We start from the raw sequence: 21,675 nt of genomic DNA, 5'->3' as shown, positions 1-21,675 counted from the left end.
AATAGGATAAAGAAAGAACACTTACAATATGTCCATAGGTGAAATACTTAAAATTATATTAAGACAGAAATGTATACATCGGAAACAAAGAGTAATGTTTTCAAAAAAGAAAGACAAGTTAGCAAGTTAGCAAATTCATGAATTAAGAGTTTCGTCCACAGTTTCATTCCAGGATGACAATTTGTTCAGTTAAGATCTTGGATCTGGATCTTGATTAGCAAGTCAGTGTGTAAAGATATTACTTGATACCGTTCGCTAATACTTACTGACTAGTGATAAAACTGGAAGATAAAAGCAGCTCAAACATGGTTAGAACTGAACATCTGTGACATGGTGGTAAGGTAAAAATGAGTTCAGGCTTTGAAGTCGGTAAACCCAGGTTACAGCCTGAATCTGCCACTTACTCACAAGGTCTTTAATACACTACTTAAATTCCGAGCTTTGGCTCGCCAGTTTTAAAATAAGGAAATTATTACCCACCAAACATGGTTTTTATCAAAATCAACATGTCTTTGAAAGCATCTCGGTCTCTGCTAGGCATACAACTACTCAAGAAATGTTAGTCTTCTTAGCTCGCCTGCTTGGTAAACAAAGCTTTGTGGAATTTCTGCATGCAAAATACTCTAATTTAAAATATTACAACCTTTGTATTTTCTGAAATAAATCTAAAATAAAAAGCATCATGAGGGAAAACATTAAGATCTAATTTACCTTGGGATACATACTTAGAGGATTATAAGTCTTTTGAAGTCAACAAAAGACAGATAATGAATTTAAATATTTTCTTTTGAAGCCTAAAATGTTTTAGAAAATATATAGGTCATTGTATCATAATATCAGGATCCTTGGCATCATGGATCGTGATAACTAGCATGATTGGTACGTTAGCTTCGACTTTCTCACTTTATAAACTCAGAATAGGCCAGTTTTGGCAGTGATCAAACTGAATTGTAAGATTGGCTTCTGACTCGCCAATACCCGCTCTCTAAAATGACTGCTATTTCATAAATTTAAACAAGTGCCTCAAATGCTTATTTCCGTGTGTGACATTTTTGATCAACTTTCAGGTTTCAAACTGGGTAAAAGGGCCAGATGACAAGCCATTTTGCTTCGTGGGAACACTAAAGTAGCTCTGATATAGCCCCTCTCAAGATTTGCAGCTAAATTCCTCAAATATTAACCAATTACTTTAGCATGGACACAACTTTATCTAATCACTTTCCAATGTAAAATAGAAATACGATAGAAAAGAGAGTGACAAAACCATCTCTGGAGGTACCCAAGACTGAATGGAACCCTCCAGAAACTCCAAGACGTAAAACACAGTGTACTACCTCATATGTAATTCAAGATAAGAAGCATTCCAAGTCATATAATAAGAATAAGGAATTCCAACAACATTCTGGGTTTTTACATGACTATAGAGATCTTTTTTAAAGAAATAGCAGATGTTAGATTAAAAAAAATTACTGGTTTCCCTTTGTTTCTCTTACTTTGCTGATTGATGCACAAAACTGCCAACTACAAACTGCCCAAGAAGCCAGAAGAATAATCTGTTGATCAAGAATAGCTCAGTTTGTTAAACCTCCAACAATAAGGGAGAGTATCATCTCAACAGAATCTTATAATATCTCAGAGGGGAGGTCAGAGGTAGAAATGTACAGTGTTTGGGTGTGAGTCTTCTAAAGAGAAGATCAAGTTAAGACTGAGAAAAGTTTATGACATAGTAGTTCGGGACTGATGGACACAGCTATGAGAGGGTCTTAAAGCAAGTCTTGATAAGTCGACAGTTGTTCAGTAAGGAACCATTCGTGCAGGTAAATAATCTATTGCCCTGAGAACAGGGCCATTTGCCCAGATGAGCAAGAAAAAGCTAAGAAAAGAAAAACATGAAGATGCTTAACGGACACAGAAACAGATGAGGTAAAGGCATGAGGAAAGAGGAGGAGACACCTGATAATTAAAAATGGCTGTGTTTACACGGCACCTTTTAATGTACGAAGTCTCGTCATTTGTGTTATTTTATTTGATCTTCACAACTTTCTTGTAAGGAAGGTAAAACAGGCATTATTTTCACCATTTTATGGACGCGAGAGTTGCCGCTCAGAGATGGCTAGGCGTCTTGCCCAAGGTCACAGCACTGAAATCGCAGACGGAGCTCTTGGGCCTAGGTCCTCTGAAGCATTTTGCAACCACTAAGAATTGGAAGCAGAACTACAACTGTGGGAAGAGTGAGGGAAGAGTTTCTCTTTACCCCCCGGACCATAAGGACCAAGGTTTGCCGAGTTGTAAGTTCTGTAAATAGACGAGAGAGGGCTGTGAATCGAAACTGGAAACTGAATGGATGCTGTGCACTGTGCCTGGGCACCCTGAACACGGCCTCTGCCGCCCGCTCCCCACCGGCTCTGCACTGCCACCGTTTAAGCACAGGTTCCTGTTTTTATACCAGAGTCCTGCCTGGCCACGTGTTTCCACAGGCAGAAAAAAATTTTAGTATCCCTGTCTGGCTGGGCTTAAGTTTTTGGCAAGAATTTTCCCTTCTCTTGTGAACATCTTGGAAAGCTTTTAACTGAGCACAAAGATGTTTATTTTGAGAAGCAAAAGGGACTAAGTAAGTCTAAAAACAATCTCTACCTCTCCCTCCAGATGATTCTTACTTTTCAAATGTGAGATGTTTTGCTACCCCACATTGTAGTAGGCAGAGCCTGCAGGTGATGCTACCTGGGGTGGCTCAGAAGGAGGTGGTGATTCTCTTTGCCTTCAAGCTCTGGTGAGTATTAGAAATCTGGGGTGGGGGTGGGGAGTGTTGAGGGAGTAGAGAGGGGAAGAAACGGTAGGTCTAGGAGGGGAAAGTGTTCATTTTCTCAAGCTAGACAACCAACCACAATGCGCCTGCCTCCTTATTGCTGGCTTTTGGAACGGTTTTCAGGCTGAGTTTAGAAGGGGTCGTGCCCAGGCATAGAACATCATTTGTCAGGCCTTAAGGAGAGTGGCAAATATCACATGGATGATAATTTTTGAGGCACGTTGATATACATAATAATGGCATTTCGGAATTACAGCATACCTTAGAGTGATTTGTCCAAGTTTCTCACTCAAGAGACAGGGAATTAAGACCCAGAAAATAAAATGACTGTCACAAGGTCATACATAATTAAGCAGTAAATCTGGGCGTATAAGGCAAGATTGTTGATTTTTGTGGTCATTGCGTCTCACTCTGAAAATTACTCTGAAAGCTAACGTTTCTTCTTGCCATTGTCCTTGAATTCTCTCTTCTTTCCACACTGGATTTCTCTCTTTTGAGAGATGGTCAAACTTCCCTTCCAGTGTGATGGGAACTGACAGAGGAAAGCCTCCCTCGGCTGAGGTTCGCGGAGGTAAAAGCAACTGGCTCACAGAGGACCAGGCTTTAACCTTTCCCTTGAGCATCCCAACAAAATGTGGCTGCAGGGACAGGGGCATGAGGGAAATGGAGAGAACTGAACTTCTTGGAAGTGAGAAGGCTGATCCCTGTGGGCTTGGGGACAAGTAGAACACTGCTTTAGATCAGGGTGAAACCTTAATTTCTTCATAGTGGAAACTGCCAAAAACTCATGACTAGGCAGGACTGTTGAAGTTATTGCTTGCCTCTGCTGTATACAGAGCTCTTTATGAGCTATTAATTAGCATAGGAGGGAATCACACTGCTACCACCAACAGATGCTGTAAAGTTAAAAATCAGTCTGGTTTGGGAAGATTAATTTGACTTGGATCAATACTATCCTTATTCTTCTAGAACAAGCTCAAGTACAGAGGCCAAATGGAGGAAGATGCCTCTGGGATCCCCTAATACTCATAAGATCTTCCACTCTTAGAATTCGGTTTTCCCAATGCTTGCCTTTCCTATAAATTTACAATAAACACCATAATGCCTTTGCCGTCAAGCCCCATGATTTCAAGCAAGCATTTAGTTCTCTGCCAATGCTGGATGATCTCGATTGCCTTTCAGTCTGTGTGAATTCATTTCCTTCTCCCTTTGAAGGTCCCAAAGGCTCCAATCTCCACCCCCATAATCACAGGGCACAATTTCTCTTTTCTCTTGTGAGAGCAACAGCCACGGATTTTGTCCTGCCCCGCGCTCCCCCACCCCCCCAAGGGACAGGGGTGATACCAGCTTGAGCGAGTCCTTGTTAATATCGTTGCTCTGGGCAAAGTACTATTTTGCTTTTTAGCCAGACTTGCCTTCCTTCCTGGGAATTTTTTTTTTTTTCCTGGAGATGCAAAGAAATTCTGACAAGTCAAAAAATCAAACCAAGAGGCAGAAGACAGGGGTTATTTATCTTTTAGGTCTAATAGTTACAGTTGCAGAAGTTCCAAAAGGGAGAGCACTAACAGTAGCAAAACAAGTCAGGGCTCCAAGTTTAGCTGCCACGTCAGTGAAGATGAAAAGCACCCGAAGCCATCAGCGTACTGATCTTCGAGTCTTCTCCCAGACGGCATTCTCAAAATCTTGAAGAGTCTTTTTTTCCCGCTTGGCTAAATTGCAGTGGACTGAATGTTTATGTCCCCCAAATTCATATGTTGAAATCCTACATGATAGTATTAGGAGGTGGAGCCTTTGGGAGGTGATCAGGTCACGAGGGCAGAGCCTCAGGAATGAGATTAGTGCACTTCTAAGAGAGACCCCAGGGGATCCTTCACCCTGTACAGAGAAAAGACAGCTGTCTAGGAAGCAGGGTCTCACCAGAAACAAAATCTGCCGATGTCTTGATCTTAGATTTCCCAGCCTCCAAAACTGTGAGAAATAAACGTTGTTTATAAGCCACCCGGTCTATGGTATTCTGTTATGGTGACTCAGATGGACTCAGACATAAACGCAGAAATGTTTCTTGTTTGGCTGTTACGATGTTTCAGTTTTCCAGGTAGCGACTTTCTTCCTGATTCCTATCAAGTATTCAATTATCATAATTCTGTCACTTTCAGCTTATATTCGTAGGAACCAGTTAGCACTTTTCCTTCCTCGCCACGGAAGCTTGAATTTCAAAAATCGTCCCTTCTATGGAAATTCAAGGAAAATAACTGAAATGAAACTACTGTGGTTTGGACTTTTAGGATTATGTTTCCTCTTTGGATTTCACTTTTCTCATCTATGACTATGCAACACTTAGCTTCGTGCAAACAGACACCCCAGAGCATCTCAAAACCCAGGTCTCTTGCTTTTGTGAAGCTGTTTAATAAGTTGGGAATTTTATTTGGAGCACAAAATACCAAAACCTGTTTTGAGTTAAAGAAGTGTGGTGTTTTTAAAATATGCTCACGAAATCTGTAACACACCTTTCAAAAGCTGGAAACTAACTTCCCTACCCCTGAATGGGGGCTGGACTTAGTAAACTGCTTCTGACAAGAGAGTACGCGTCCAAGGCCAGGCTCTCACTCCCGCCAATCACTTGCTGGGGGAGAGCCAGCTGCCATGTCAGGAGGATATTAGAGCGGTGTTGGGAGAGGTCTGTATGCAGAAGACCTGGTCCCTTGCCCCACAACCAAATCGCACGTGTGAGCCATCTTGAAGGGCATCCTCCAGCCCCAAGCCTTCCCAGGCTGCAGCCTCAGCTAATACCTTGGCTCTAGCCTCAGGAGGGACCTCAACCAGTACCACCCAACTAAGCTGCTCCAGAATTCCTGACCCGCATCCTGCCAGAGATAATGAGCGTTTATTGTTGTTTAAGCAACTAAGTTTGGGGAAAATTTGTTATACAATAATAGATAACTAATATAAGAAACAATCAGCAGAGGATATTGTTCTATTCTTGAAACCCTTGAAATGAAAATAACAATTATTGTACAATCGGAGAATTCTTTTTTCCCCAGCTATTTACATTTTATTCTCATTCATTTGGATCACAAAAATCCCACCCAAAATGCTCCAAATCTCTACTTTTCTTTCCATCTGCTCACATTTGAAAGGTTGATATGCATTCTTTGCATGTGAATAGGTGGATGTGAATGGAGCAGGAATGCCAGAAAGGGTCAAGAAAAGGGAAACAGGGCGCAATTCCCTTCTTACTCATGAAGTACTTCACACCTGTTAACTCCTTTGAAATCCATTTCCGTCTTGGAGAAAACGCTTCAGTTTTGGATTGGTGTTAGCTCCAAGGTACTGGTTTAGTTTGGGGACCATTACTTCTCACGTGAACTACTGATAAATCCTTATCATTTGCCCTCTGGCAAGATTCTCTTCTAAGACATGGATCTGACTATATCACCTCTTCACCTGAAAACTTTCAAAGATTACTCATTACATCTGGATTGAGGTCGTCAGCTCCCCTGCCCCAGATGTGGTTATATGCAGGGCTCACAATAAGACCGTGCCTCAGAGAATGTTTGATCGCCTGTAGGTACAGACAAGCATGGCATATCTTCTTCCCTAATGTTCTGCCCTGCGATACCTAATAAGAACTTCCATTTCCTAAGAGATTCAAGTGCATTGGCAACCTAAGGTCAGTGATATCTGTCTTCCTCGGCAAAGAGGTTCACTGGAGTCTTTTAAGTTTATCGTTATTTTCTACATAACACAAGACTGTATTCTTCCCTAGCCCTCTGCCAATCTTCATCATGGGCTTGGAGGTCCTAACTCATTTGTTTTTACAAGAATAGAATTTCAGAAAACAAAGGCAAACCCATCTCTAATCATGTTGTTTGTTAATGTAATCCACCTGAAATGATGCCTGGGCGTTGGCGATTAGCATTTTTCTGTAAAATAATGTAGAGGAGTAAAAATATAGGACATCCAGTTAAATTTGAATTTCAAGTAAATGATCGACAAAATTTTGTATAAGTATGTCCCAAAATAGTGCACAGAATAGTTATATTAAAAAAGGTTATTTGTTGTTCAAATTTAACTAGCATCCATCCTGTATTTTATTTGTGAAACTTAGCAACCCTAATCATGCTCCCTATAGCTGAAGATCTGTGAAGGGCATTCTCATGGCTGCCACACACTCTTGGGCTTAGAAGAAAGGTAAAGAGGTTGGCAGTACTAAAATGTCAAAACTTGGAAGAGGATCCTGAGAAGCTAAACTCAGATATCTAAGGAAAGGGTCCCCACCAGCTGCTGCTCGTGTCAAGGAGGGCATGAAGCTGCTTCCACAGTTGCTGGAGAATCGCAAAGTACACTCAGCTGCTGCCACGAAGGGACTGCTGCTTCAGGGATGGAAGAGTGTTGCTGGACAGGACCACAGGCAGACAGGCAGCCAAGGGGAAGCGAAGAGAGAACGAACAGGAAGAAGCGAGTCGCTTCTCCTTCCTCCAGCCTTGAGGTCTCCCTCAGCACCCACTATTGGCAGAGCCTAACAGGGAGCCGCTGACAAAGCGGAAATGCAGAGCAGAATATCAAAGATTGGGTTTGGAATTAAAAGGAAAAATTCAGTAACTGGCATGGATGTAGAAGATTACTAGAGATCACACCCACTCAATGAAATGCTGAGAAATGACTGTCAGCCCCATGTGACTTCACCATGACCCCAGATTTACAGATTTCATGGCTGGATGGTGATGGGGTTTGGGACGTGCTACCCCAAATGTGGCACTTTGGCATACTGACTGTCGTAAGGTGAAGGAATCTGAGAAACAGCAGGTGTTGGACGGACCTTGTGGCTGTCTCCCCAGAGCAAGAAGCTGCCCGCCCTCCACCCTTCCCCACCTGGAAGAAAGGTGTGTCCTCTTCTCCAGGAGGAATCCGAATGAACAAGCCGTGCTATCCGCCCTCCCCCCGCCTCCCCATTTACTACCCATACCTTACACCCTTTGTCCGGTCACATTTTCCACAACGTTCCACTCTTCATCAAGCCTAGCATGAAAGTGTTCAAGTTTAACCCCTTTTTCAGGTCATCGTTCCCTTATGAAGGTTCTGTGTCATGCAAAGCTTACACTACATAAATTGTATGTTTTCTTATTTGTCTGCCTTTTGTTACAGAGACCCAGCCAAGACCCTAGAAGGGAGAAGGAAAAAAGTCTCTTTTTACTCCAGTGCCCCATGATGTCTGAGCATGCCAGACACTGGAGCAAATACCTGGGAGACCTGGGGCTCCTCCAGCCTGAAAGTTCGCCTCATGAGCTGTCATGAGCTGTTTTATGGAAACTTCCTTAGAAAACGTGCCCCCTTTCTCTCTCACCCAGGCTACCCTGCATCTCGGTGGGACAGCTCTCTCAACCTGCCTGGCCTCTGGGTTTTCTTTCGCACAGGCATTTCCCCTAACTAATCCTCACAGGACCGATCCTGACTTAGTATGAACCTGAGACAGGCTGAGAGAGTCGCACCCTCCTAGAGGTGCTGCTCTGTGATGCTTTAGTATTTCTCTTTACCCTCTCAGTTACCCAGTAAGCAACTCACTACCCTGTCACACTTTATATTGCATCTTCCCTCTTAAAGTAATTGGCTCAGTTTCCATCTCTTGGCAGGACTCTGACTGGGTGCCCGCGAGCTCAGTAAAAACTCTAAATTGCTCCAGAAAGTTTAAGACACTAATCCACTCCATTAAAGGGACGCGGGTTGTTTATTTTCCTTTAACTCACCTTGTTAGTTCACACAGAGTTGGCAAAACAGGTTGAGCAAGATGACTGCCTGATATAAATGTGGTGTCATCTATTTGTTCTGTTGTGTTCCATACTGGGAGTCGGACACGCTGGCAAACTACAAAGTGTCCACAGGAAGGTGATCACAAAAATGACACATCTTAAAGCCATTCCCAGTGAGGGGCACGCTTATTTAACCCGAAGGAGAGAAGACTGCAGGAGGATGGGGTAACTGTTCCCAAGTATGTGAAGGTCAGTCATGTGGAAACTGGATTAAACTTATTTTGCATGGCTCCAGATGTTAGAACTGGAACCAATCAGCAGAGCTAGAAAGAGGCATGTGGCTCATAATTTGGCAACAATGCAAATCTGCATTTCTTCAAAAGCAGTTAAACATGCATCTGGCAAAAGTGGAGAGAAACCATTTTTCTGCTAATAAAATGTGTAGTTCTTTATGCTCAAGTCTCAGTTCCTCAACTATTTTTAAAACAGTTTTATTATCAGTTTCCTTCACTGATTAATGAGTTGAATAAATTTTTGATGTGTGTTCATTCTAGTTCACGTATTTCTATGAAAGTCATGTTTTTCACTTTTGAAAATGACATTTGACAAAGACATAAGTTAAAAAGTGAAGTGGTTATCCAAATGGTTAATAAAATATTAATAAACCCTGACTTCAGAACACATAATTGTTCTTGGCACTAAACAGTTGACATCGGTGGCATTTGATTAGATTCTTTTAGAGTGACACTGTCTAACCAGAAACCTACAAGAAGAGGGCAGCTGAGATGATGAGAGGTCTCGAGAACATGTTAGGTGAGGTATTAATAGAACTAAGGAACAAAGAGTCAAGAGGGATATGTTGTGACAGTTTTTTTAAGTTTCATTTTTGATTCTATCAAATGTGACAAATCACAGTGCTGTATGAATTGAGGAACGTTATTAACCTTTCTAGGTCTCAGTTTCTTTATTTGTAAAATAAATGAGTTGGAATAGCTCTAAAATCCAAAGACAACTGTACTCGGTATTGAAAGTTTATTGAATAAAAGAAGGATTAGATATATTTTGTGCACTTCCTAAAGGTACAACTAAGCCCTCTAGTTATATTATAGGGAAACAGATTCTTGTATGAGTGTAAATAAAAGCTTCCTAGCTATGAGACTTGTTCACAAATACAGCAAGCCGTCTTGTGGAGGACTGAGTACTGGGGCCACTTTGGGAGATCCAATGACACATTCAAATGAATTCACCTGCTGGTGCCACTAACCTGCAAGGCCTAAGAAGTTTGCCTCGCAGTCTGATTAAACCCAGGCATGGTTTTTTTTTGTCTCCCAGAGTGAATCTGAAATGACTAACCCTGCGTTTCTAAAGGTTTTCTTTCTTTTTTTTCTGATTTTGTGTTTCTGTTTTTGTTTCTGTTCTTGGCCAAGTCTACTAGTCTGTCTGTTTCGATTAACTTAGAGTTCAAGTACAGTTGTGTCCTGGAACAGATCATACTGGTTTGGGAGAACCAACACAGGCATCTTTTTTTTTCCCAATTCTGCCTTTGTAGCATGTGTCGGTAGACTGGGAACAATTATGGAGATATTTACACCACAGAAATAGGCAAATGCTACACATTAGGGCTTATTTTGGAGACAGCTGGCATATCCGAACCAATGTGTCTCTTCACAACTGGGTCCAGGCACTAGTAAGTCCATGTATTGTTTCTAACCACCAGATCCATCTAAATTGCATAATCTAGAGAGCGTCCTTCTAAAACTTTTAGTTTGGGCGGTGTTCTGTTCTAGAGCCAGACCCAGGATGGCTAGGCAGGGTTCGACTCCATGGTTAAAAGATGACTGTGTGTGTGGGTACGTGAGTGTGTGAGTGCACTTGGCTAATTATTATGGGGAATTTGGTTTTATGATCTCTGTTTATCTCTGTTAAGTGGATAAGGATTTATTTTCTACCAGGTGAGAAATGACAGCCAATCCAATTTGTCAGTCTTTTTGTTTATCTATTTGTCTACTTGTGAGCTCAAATTAATTAAGAAAATATTTCATGTTGACTGGAAAGGAAAACAGCCCTTCGAGAACTGGACTGGTGAGTTTTTTGTTTCTGTTTTTACTTGTGACCTGCGGCTGAGGTTATAGAGCTAAAGCCAGGCATTTCTCTGCAGTTGAGAAAAGCTTTTATCTCTCATTATGTATGTGAAATATTTTCTTACCTCTGGAGGATATTAATAAATTAAAAGTTCTTTTAAAGAAATTCTCTTCCAATTGACTTATAAAGTCAATTATTTATACTTATACTATGCTTACATAAATCTAATATTTCCAGAATTCCTGAGAATTAAAAAATTAAATTTTTAATACTCTAAATGTTTTGGTCTTTGATAAAAAAATTCTTTTAGAAAGTGCAAACTCAGAAGCACTTTATATGGTAATCTAAGTATGTATGCATAATATGTGATACATAATAATCTAAATTCACACAAGGTGAATCTTAGGATAAATCAGACTAGTTAATAATTTGGTTTAAGGAAAAAAATCTTTATCTTTTTTCCACGATTTTAGTAGTAAGCATAATATATTTGTACATTTTCTATTTTAGAAGGTCTAAATTAGTTTTCTGAGTTTCCACAACTTCCTATAGGAGTTTATTGATGAAATAAGTTAACATTACTACTTAATAATATGAAGGATTATGAAAAATTACTCACATCCCGGTTTTCTTTGTGAAGCAGAGTTTCCTTTATGTAAAAGTTACAGTTAAATGGGTAATTATGGCCATTGAGGGAACCAAAGTTTTCCCATGCAAAATATGCCCTTTGGGATATTGATTTTAAGCTGGTGATTAAGAAACAAAAGACTCAGAAAGAACCTTTGACCCTCCCCCTTTACCTGCCTGAATGAATTCAGAAAAACTTGCTTAAAGGAAGGGAGCATCACCTTAGCATCATAATATAAACCAAATGTGGCAGACAGGGAGAGATCTAGGAGGCCTGTTTGCTGAACTTCCCTCTGTGTCCCATTGTTTCTGGGTGGCCCAGAAAAAATTTGTTTGCCACATGTTTGCTCTTTCTCATTTACCTGTAAATTGCCTACTTTTCCCTTAGAAATCCCAGACTCCTGCCTACTTCTCTTATTAATTTGACTGATATTAATTTAGTAGGCCAGCAGGAAGAACTTAGAAAATGGAAAGAAAGTTATTTTGTTGATTCTCTCAACACCATATTAGGAACGACAGTGAATGGTGTAAGCAATAATATAGAGAACAACAATGTTTGCAAAGGAAAGGAATTTGTTTTGTTTTTTCAAAGAAAAAGTGAGTAGTTTTGTTCTAAAGGAAAATGTCTGTTCTGGATCATGGGACATGATAGGGAAAGGCAAAAGTTGAACAGATACCGAAAATTGTAGACCGTTTACTGAAGTCGTGGTTGTCTGAAAAGAAGCAATACGATATGTTAAAATTTTGGCAAAGTTCCTTCAGTTTTGATGGGCTTATTCAAAAAATTTTTTAAAAGGAACTTGGAATTCTTTATTGCCAAATATTGAACTAATGCAAAAAGAGAATTTGGCTTGCTCTCTACTAGAATGATAAACTGGACTTAGAGCTCTGAGCAAAGGGTAATAAGCAACTATTATTTACCTTTTGTGTCCAGATAGCAGGGGTGTATATGTAATTACCAGAATAATTTTCTGTACTTTGTGTTATTGATTTTATCATGTCTGATTTTCTTAAGAATAGTCTTCTCACATCTGAGAGAGCTAAGATTCCTTAAGGTTGTTTTACCTACTTCTGTGTCTTTTTTTAAATATTGCATTATTGTTTTAATAGGTAAATAAAGTTTTTTCTCAAGCACCATAATCCTATCTTAATCATAGAGTTTATCTCCTCTATCAAATATGTTGGTTGCTTTTGCCTTCCTGAAAGCAGACCTTAAATTCAGAAAAAAAATAAAATTCTTAGATTGTCTTTACACCTAAAACTACCTTGGAAATTCCAAAAGAACTAATGAAAAATCACAAAGATTTGTTCTTACACCTTATTAGAAAAAAGGGAACGTTAGAAATAATTAAGTTTGTTGGGTAACCCAATACTTTTTAATAAGCACGATACTATTCTAAGAGTAGCATGAGGAGTGCTGTCTAATCAGAATAGATGCTCAGCCTTCCCTAAGTCAAGTCTGTAGAGGAAAAATGTTATTCATATAAATAGTTCAGAAACTGTACATTTTACAGGGAGGTCCTTAAGGTCTGGCACTGTCCTTGATGTCCACGACTTGTTCTTAGCCTCAGGAAAAACACTGATCAAACCCTTATGAAACATGCATGCATTAGACGACTTTGTTCTGCTCCCTCCTGACACTGCAGGTCACTGTAATCAGTTAGTCACAGTCTTAAGGACCCATTCTGCTTTTCTCTCACGCTTGCCTGAAGGCTCTGCTATCCGTTATAAGCCAGAGATCGGATCTTCAACAAAAAGTCTTAGTGCACTGGGGAAAAGACTGCCCTGGGTACTCCTCTAACTATCGATACACCAAAGAATGGACTCAGAATACAGGCTTCTGAGTTGACAGCCCTCAGACACCTTTCAAACTGCACCAGGATACTGAGGCAGGATTGGCAAGACTTATTTTTCTGGTTTGGAAGCTGATAACTTTGTGAACTCGGACTGCTGACTGAGTTGTACAGGATCAAAGGAACGGATGAAAGAAAGGTAACACTTGGGAGAATTTGTTTGGAATATCGTTGGTATTTTCAAATACTCTATTTTATGATGGGCATATTATTAATTTTTTAGGTGGCAAATGGTTTTGCTTTTTAGATGCATGATTATCTCTTAGAGATACATGCTGAAACATTTTCATAGGAAATGATAGTGTCTGAGGGTGGGTTCAAATGATCTGGGTAGGAAAGTAAATTGGGTAGATAAGCCGAATTCACTGTTGATAATTATTAAGCAGGATGATGGGTAGATGAGGATTCATCATGCTAGTCTCTCTACTTTTTACCTTTTTGATATTTTCCCACAGTAAAAACTATTTTAAAAATACCATTATCATAAATTTTCTTGTGTTTTTTAAGCTCTTTATAATCATTATTTAAATATCCACATCTTATTTCAAAATATGCACAAATGACTATTCTCAATCTTTGTGGCTGAATTTAAGGTGCTTTCAATTTTTTATTACTGCGCATAATACTGAAATATATCTTCTTATGCATTAACTTTTCAGTGTATTTTGAATTATCCCCAGAAGAGGACGTGGTGGATCAAGAGGTAGAGAATCCTAAGGCTCAAGATCACGAAGCCACTTAATTTCCCAAATGTCTTCACTATTATAAACACTCATCAACCACACCCTCGTTGGCACTGGGCATTTTACTTTGTTTTAATATTTTCCAATTTGGTGAAAGGGATAGTATCTCAATGCACTTTCCCTGGAGAATTATTTCCAGTAGGCTGCTCCTACGCTGCTATTTGAATTTTCAATACTTTATGTTCACTTCCGTTTGGATAATAATCCTATGGGCACGGACTTTGCTATTCAGCTACTGGTGGGCATGAGCCCTTGCACCTGAGCCAGGGGAACCTTCTGGAGGCTCTAACACTGCAATCCTGAAATTTTCTGGCTCCTGGTATGAAAAGATGAAAAGAAGATGCAAAAGCCTGCGAGGGAACAGGTACTGACTGTCCCAAGTGAAGCTTTGAGCCAGCAGGCTACAACACTGTCCCAAGCGTGTCTGGAGCCTGGAGCCAGGACGAGATACTGGGGTCAGTGATGGGAAACTTACTTCAAGGGTCACATCTTACAGGTCAATCATGGGCTCTGCCATTAAAACAGGGAGGAAGAGAGAGCGAGCTGTCTACACCGATAAACTGTCAGATATAGCAAATGTCAGTGAATTTAAAAAATATAAAGCATGCTGAGAAACCACCCTTAGTTTGCCTGATTTTGAGACTATGTTGCGGCAACAGGGGCATAAGAAATCAACTTTTTGCAGATGGTTTGAAAGTGTCAGGGGTAAACCACCTGTCAACAGAGGTATGACAAATAATTACTCAGTTTTCTTAAGTCAAACTTTGCTGGATACAATATTAGTTTTCTACATCACTCCAGCACCAAATCTTCCATGATTACACCCTGAAACAAATTAACTCAAGGAAAGTGGGAGGTAAGGTAGGAGAGTGGTAACTGCTTAACAGCGACTCTCTCTGAACATCATGACTGTTCTATTCAAGAAATCACTTCGCCTAGTTGCTGTGTTTGATAAGTCTTTATTTATGAATTTGTCAGAAAAATTGTGAAAGACTTTGAAATGGGTAAAGATTACTGGGCATCTTTTCAGAGGAAAGCTAGGCGTTGCTAGAGGACCTCTGGGGCTTATGTGATTTTACTGGGGTCTGTGCCTTCCACTGCCTTTGACTGGGCTACTTTAGAACTGTTTTACAAAGTGATAATAATGCAAATCATTCTTGTCCACAGGGGTGTAAATGAGTTGTTTTGTAGGGATACATTTGATTTTCCCTTGTGGAAAAGAAGATTCTAGCCTCACATTTTACTGGCCTGCGAAGTTCAGCGATTTCATCGTCTCATTCCCGACTGCCTGTATACAGGTCTGTTCTTCAGATTTTCCCTTTAATCTATTAGGTTGTAATATCTTACTGGTTTCCTCACTAATGAAAGAGTTTTGTAAAATCTTTGGCACTTTTTCATTCATATCTGTATGAGTGTCTTGATTTTATTCTTGAAAAATTATCCTTTAACAACTGAGATCTCAATTCACTGGGTATTAATTCTTTCTAGCAGTCATTAATAATGTTTGTTTGTTTGTTTTTTCCGTAGGAAGCACATGGTTTTTTTTTTTGGCATCTATAAAAGAAAGACCAGTCCCAGGACTGAACCATATCTCCTCTCCCTCCTAAGTGGGTAGGTCCCCCCTCTTCACTGCTCTGGTACCATGTAAATCATGGCAGCAGGGGAGGGAAGCGCTTGAACCCTCTGTCTGGTTACTCCTCTATAATACAAATATATTTGGGGATGATGATCCTATTGACTTAGAATAGTGCCCGATCCTTCTAAGTATTAGATGAATGCTAGCTGTTAAGAAGTGAGTTATTAAGAACTGAATTCAAACCCTGATTCTATCACTTAAAAATTGTCCTATAGCAAGTTACTGAACTTCTCTGTGCCCTAGTTCCTCTACTGCAAAAGTGGGAAACACTAGTTTTTAACTGTTAAATAAATTAAACAAGGAGGCCATTAAGCTGAGGTGGCTCTAAAGTCGAGGTGGCCTGTGGAAGCAAACCAAAATCTAAGCCTGGAAATGCTTCGAGGTTACAAAATTGAAACCTATGGACAACCAATCACAAATAGCCAACTAGGCCTTCAGCTATAGCCAACCAATAATTTCCTTACATTGTTTCAGCCTTTTCTCTGCAAAAGTCTCCCCCTGGAGCTTCTGTTAGCGGTACCCCTAACTATCTCTGGTTTAGTGCTACCTGACTCAAACTGATGTTTTGCTCAAATAAACTTAAAAGTTTCAATATGACTTGATTTATCTTTCAACATAACCCAGAACTGTTGTGAGGGTTAAATGAGTTAAAATGTGTAAAGTACTTCACACAGCACAGATACAAAGTACATATTGTGTCAAGTTATTATTATTAATACATCCATAATTATTAGATATTATTTTTATATATAACTCCTAAACGTAAAACTCTACCTTCCTTTAAGAAAACTCCACCCCGATGAGGAAGAAATGATCGGAAGTAGCCTATAAAAAAGAGACTCAAAAGAAAGATCAGCCATTCACATTGTGTAAACGTTATTTGAACCCTGATTCAGACAAATGTGAAAAAAAAAGGATAGTTTAAAATGTGAACACTGTTAACACTATCTGGATATCTGACAGTCTAAGGAATTATTATTTTTTAAGGTAAGATGAGAGTACTGTGGTCAGGTGAAAAAAAAAAAGTCATCATCATTTTACTTGAGCATGAAATCTTATGTGCCTGAGATTTGCTTTAAAACTAAGTGTGTGTGAGGTGAGAGGATGGGGTAAGATGAGGCAAAGGTTGTGAATGGGTGATGGGAACATGGAAGTCCATCAAGCTAGTCTGCCTTTTTTTTTGCATATGTCTTAATTTAAAAAGATATAACAAGGAGGAGGAGGAGGAGGAGCATGAAGGTCTTACCAGGATCTGGTCTCACTACAGGATTGCGCTCCCTGTCCGGTCAGTCCCGCCCGGCGGCCTCTCGCAGTGCGCCTCCTACCGTGTGAGTTACTCGGTCCAGAGCAGCGCGGTGCTGCCTTGGGCAGGCAGCGCTGGAGGGAGAGGGCTTTGGCGCTCCGGATCTCAAGCATCCCCGTGTTCCTTCCAGGTGAGGGGTGAGGTGAAGACACACTTCCACATCCCCTCGGGTGCCCAGTGATGTCACACACACACACACACACACACACACACACACTTTTTTCCAAGGAAAAAAACTAATTTTCAGAAACAATAGAGTCAAAATCCATTTTTTCCATCTGCAACAAAATTTCAGAGCTGCTTCTTCCCAGGAAGGAGATAGCTCTCAATTGACATTTTTATGCAATGTCATTTCCCTTTGTTTGCCCTCAGCCTTCCTCTGGAGACCTACCATTGCATAAGAAATGGGGTCCATTGCAGAGCAATCTACCTCTCTGTGGACACCCTTAAGTTCACAAAAACCTGAAAAGAGCATTAGTATTTAGGGCTTTTTCCCTTTATTATTTAGCTCAGGCCCTCACATCTTTCCAGTGTGGAGATTACAGAAATGCAGAAAGACATGCGGATTTAATCTCCTCTCCAAGCAAACTCCTGAGGGTTGGGTAATAAGGAGAACTGTGGGAGGTGAGGGGGGGCAGCTTCCTTCATTCACAAAAAACATAATAGATATCGCAGATTGTTGGAGCTGAAAGGGCCTTGAAGTTAATGCTAGACCAACCCCTTCGATTTACACTGATAATGATGCTTAGAGAGTCAGCTTTTGCTGGAATCCTACACAAGGTATTTGTAATACATATTTAAATGACTCTCCTCACAAAAACTTGGCTGATAACTAAAATCTTAAAATTTCAGAAAATAATATTCTTTGTTTTTTTCATCACTGAATTACTATATCAACTCAAATTTAAAAAAAGTTTTACGTGCACTTAAATATTTATTATAGTTGCTAATTTCAAAATTCTCTGCGGTTTGCTTGTTGCAGAAATCCTTCGGGCACACCCCACCAGTGGCTTATCAAGGCCAGGGCCACGAAGCAGCCTCCCCAGGGCAGGGAGGAAGGGGAGCCGAGTTGAGAGAATTTAAAAACTATAATTAAACCAACTAAGAGTTGATCTGCTTTTTATTATCACCATTATCTGAAATTGTAAACAATGTAAGTGATAAAATCGCCATTCCTGGGGAAAAAAATAAATTTTTACGTTGGCTTAAATTTTAAGTATTGCTGCAGTTAACTGGTGACTTCTGACATGCAAGCATCAAATTAGCATATTTTTGTTATTATTTAAATATATATATTGTATTCCATATAGAAATGAATTCAGAGAACTTCTAATTACCCAATTAACCCTCGAAGCACATGGATGCAGCCACACACGTTTGTTTTAATAGTAAGTCATCAAAAAAAAAGAGTCCTCCGACCCCTGTGGTACTTCATATGTCTGCATTTAAAATTTTGATGTAATAAATAATGATAGCACGATGACTTTAAAGATGAAGGACTTATGTTACTTCAATTCCTCCATCCTGTGTGACCGCTTTTTATTTGTGTAGCACTTTTGTTTTTTAAGTGCAGATTTTAGTTCATATGTGAAATATTTTATTGACTTTAAATGCTACCCTTAAAATAGTATTCCGTTCTTCTTTTTAAATTGTTTTGAAACTGAAAATCGAGAAAATAAGATGTCAGTGATATAATTTAGTAGTTAACCAAATAAGCACCTTTTTCTGAAGTTGCGGTTTTATTAAAACTTACTCATTAGTTATTGGAAATGTTTTACGTAAAATATAATTAGACTATAACCAATGGATGAATGTTCAAACTATTAGGTAGATATAAACTATCCAAATGAGCGAAGGCACCACTCTGATATTGCCAGGAGATACTGAAAGAGTAGAAACTGAGGTAATGAATGCCTCATTCATTTTCACCAAAGACCAGACACTCATTCTAAAGTAATGGATCAAATAATGCCAGTATTTACTACTATTAGCCATTTTCTCTAGCATTCGTTCGCCAAGAAGAAAAGCTTTAGAAATTTCTACCAAATACAAATACATTTATAATGAATTTTGCTGGATTAGATATTTTAGTGGGGGAATATGTTAATTGTGGAGACATTTGAAAGCCATTAGAATTCATCCCAAAGAAACAATTATCTGAAAATTATTGCAATTTCTGGAATTTATTATAAAAGGAGATTTTTATAAATCTCTGCTAAAGTCAATCTTATGCTTAAGACTTTCCCCATTTGTATACCTGTTACTTTAAGTGAAATTAAAATAAATCAAAAGTGTTATTTGATTAACTGTGAAGACAGACTGAGAAATCTGTTTAAATGTCTGTTAAACAAATGTGCAAAGAAGATCAATTTTCCTAAAGTCATTGATACATTGGTTACTTCTGCAATAAATGCCACCTTAGGGAGCCAGAGTTGGAGAGGAGTAAAATGACGGAGACTGTGAGGCATTCTTTAAGACCTCTTAGAAGACAACATCTTAAAGACACTTGGCTAATCTAAGAATGGATTTGAGAGGGATGGGTTTTCTGCAGAGTGCAGAGGAATGGGGTTGGAGGAATACTGTTTTATTAAAGTTATCATGCCTCTATTTTTACCCCAGGTAGGTATGTCCTGGGTAAATGTCAGTGACAGTTATAAAGGTCCCTTCCCTCGTTAGAAAAAGAAGACCCAGAGAGAAGGTCCTTCTAGGAAGCAGAAGGCTTTCCCCCACCTTCCCTCGCTCTTTTCTACTTCCTGCTGTCACAAGGATTTGGGGCGGTGTATATGCATCCAATAGGTCAATCCAGTCCTTTTAGGAAGAAGAGTTCCCTTCTTCCTGAAAAGCCAGAATTCCTTAAGTCTAGCTCCTGTCTCCCACATCATATCTATCACAGGTTTTTGCTGGTATCTTCGCAAACTTTTCAACATCTCATGGTTCTATGAGAGTATAACCCACGTCAAGTCCATTTACCTTGTGGCCTGGTCTTAGCAAGGAAACTTTAGTCCAATCTCCAAAAATAACTGAACGTCACTTAATATTTTTCTGTAGTGACTCTGGAGTTTGCATATTTTCAATTATACTCAGTAAATGTCTCCAAATTTCCTTTCCATAATTCTCTCTCCATTTCTCATATATGTGGAAGCTACTCCCCAAATCTTTCAGATCCTCTTTCTGCAAACTCCCCCAGTTTCCTTCTGAATCCAGGGCATGCTAACTTTGGCCTCATCTTCTCTTCCTCTGTCATATTCCAGAGCTATTCACTTCTGTGGCTATAAACTCTGGCTCACTCAGTCGAGCAACTCTCATTATCCAAAACCCCAATCTGCACAAGATCGTGGGAAATATGTCGGCCGCAAAAGGAATTCTGCTTTACAGACAAAAGGGAGGAAGAGATGTGGGTTCTACATGTTAACATCTTTATCCATTCGGGAGCTTCCCCAAAGATTTTCTTTGTTCAATATAAACCTGTCTGTGGCCAAGTAGTTGATTCAAACTCTGGTGTGGCTGAAGAGAGAATCTTCCAGAATTTGAAGACAAGAGAAGCCGAATCTGAGGGTGTCTGACATTGAAGCAATAGAAGACTACCAAGAAGAGAGATTTTTATTTTTCCATTTTTTGGTGTGCTATAATTTGTTCTCATTAACATTTCTAATATTTTTATTATTATTATTATTATTATTATTATTATTATTACTATAGGAGAGGAAGAATGAAGACCAAAAATACTGTCTGAGAAAGGGCCAATTTCCTTATTAACTCTATGTGCCGTCCTCAGAGATGGTGCACAGCCTGGGAAAAGAGCACAGCCTTCGACGCTGGATATTTACGCTTAAGCTTGAATCCTGGCACAGTCACTTTCTAGTGAGTATAACTTATAATGTGACAGTTATCATCAGAAAAGGAAGGAAGAAAAGGAAAGGAAGCATTGTCTTCTATACATGGAGATAATAACTACTTTGCAAGATTATTCTGAGGACTAAATGAAATAATTTTTGTAAAATGCTTAGTATAGCACCTGTCATATAATATTCCATCGTAATTATAGATTTTATTATTATAATCTATAAAAATAGTGGCTAAAAAAAACTAGAGTTGGAAGGCCTCTGCCTAAACTTCTTATAATGTTCTAAAGTTAGTTTTAGTTTATTTTATGCTAGTTTTACTTTAAAAATATATCTAGAATAAAATCAATACTCAACAAATATCGGTGATGTGCAAATATCTGAATAATAAAACTTTTCATAGATCAATGACTGGTGGCCTTAACCAAGAATTTGAACAATTTCTCATAGGTAACCAACCATAAGCGACCTCCGCTTCACCTGTAACTTTTACATCCCATCAGCTCCCCTCCCAGTCTTCTCCTCTTGACTACCCAGGAGAAAGAGCTGGGAGGGCTTGGAAGAGGCTCAGAATGGTACGGCCTTGATTTTGGCAATAGGGGTATTGTTTTTTCAGCTAACTCAGCATGCTTGGGATCATTTTAACAGCATAGTGTTATCATGTGGTTTCAGTAGAAAAAGTCCCTGTGTAAAAATAGCACCTTCTTCCTCAGCATGTCTGCTCCTTTAATGAAAATAAGACTTTAGCTGAGACTGAGCCAGTGCAGCTATCAAGGAGTGAGCTAAAATCTCACCGGCTTCACACAGTCAGCTAAGTTCAGCAACGATGGTCCTCGTAGCCCCTGACAGTAAGAAAGACACGGCAGTAGGAGACATGGACAGACAGCACAGGGCACATCCAAACACAATGTGATATAAACAAGCCAAAAGGAAGAAAAAAAAATTACTTAGCACTCACAAATTCTCATCTAATCCAATAAAAAGAAAAAGAGAGATGACCTAACATAATTCGCGCTATGGCAACGTGGTAGGTAGG

General features: G+C 39.5%; 1 protein-coding gene and 1 long non-coding RNA gene across 5 annotated transcripts in view; one reads left to right on the top strand and one right to left on the bottom strand.

Moving 5' to 3' along the window:
• The window catches only part of JADE1 (jade family PHD finger 1), a 297,514-nt gene that overhangs the window by 113,617 nt on the left and 162,222 nt on the right, over nt 1-21,675 (bottom strand). The gene's annotated exons all lie outside the window — the stretch shown is intronic.
• On the top strand, nt 10,013-18,038 carry LOC120616254 (uncharacterized). Of its 3 annotated transcripts, XR_005656552.1 has the most exons (7): nt 10,013-10,240; nt 10,506-10,635; nt 12,975-13,254; nt 13,775-14,313; nt 15,026-15,156; nt 16,762-16,927; nt 17,780-18,038. It is a non-coding gene; the product is annotated as an uncharacterized LOC120616254 (long non-coding RNA). The 3 variants fall into 3 exon arrangements; XR_005656550.1 differs by having other exon boundaries at nt 10,013-10,635; XR_005656551.1 differs by having other exon boundaries at nt 10,013-10,635; nt 12,909-13,254.

The sequence above is a fragment of the Pteropus medius genome, unplaced genomic scaffold (genome assembly GCF_902729225.1).
Source record: "Pteropus medius unplaced genomic scaffold, Ma_sr-lr_union100, whole genome shotgun sequence".
NCBI lineage: Eukaryota > Metazoa > Chordata > Mammalia > Chiroptera > Pteropodidae > Pteropus > Pteropus medius.
The sequence above is the reverse complement of the archived record's forward strand: the minus strand, read 5'-3'. Positions and strand labels throughout refer to the sequence as shown.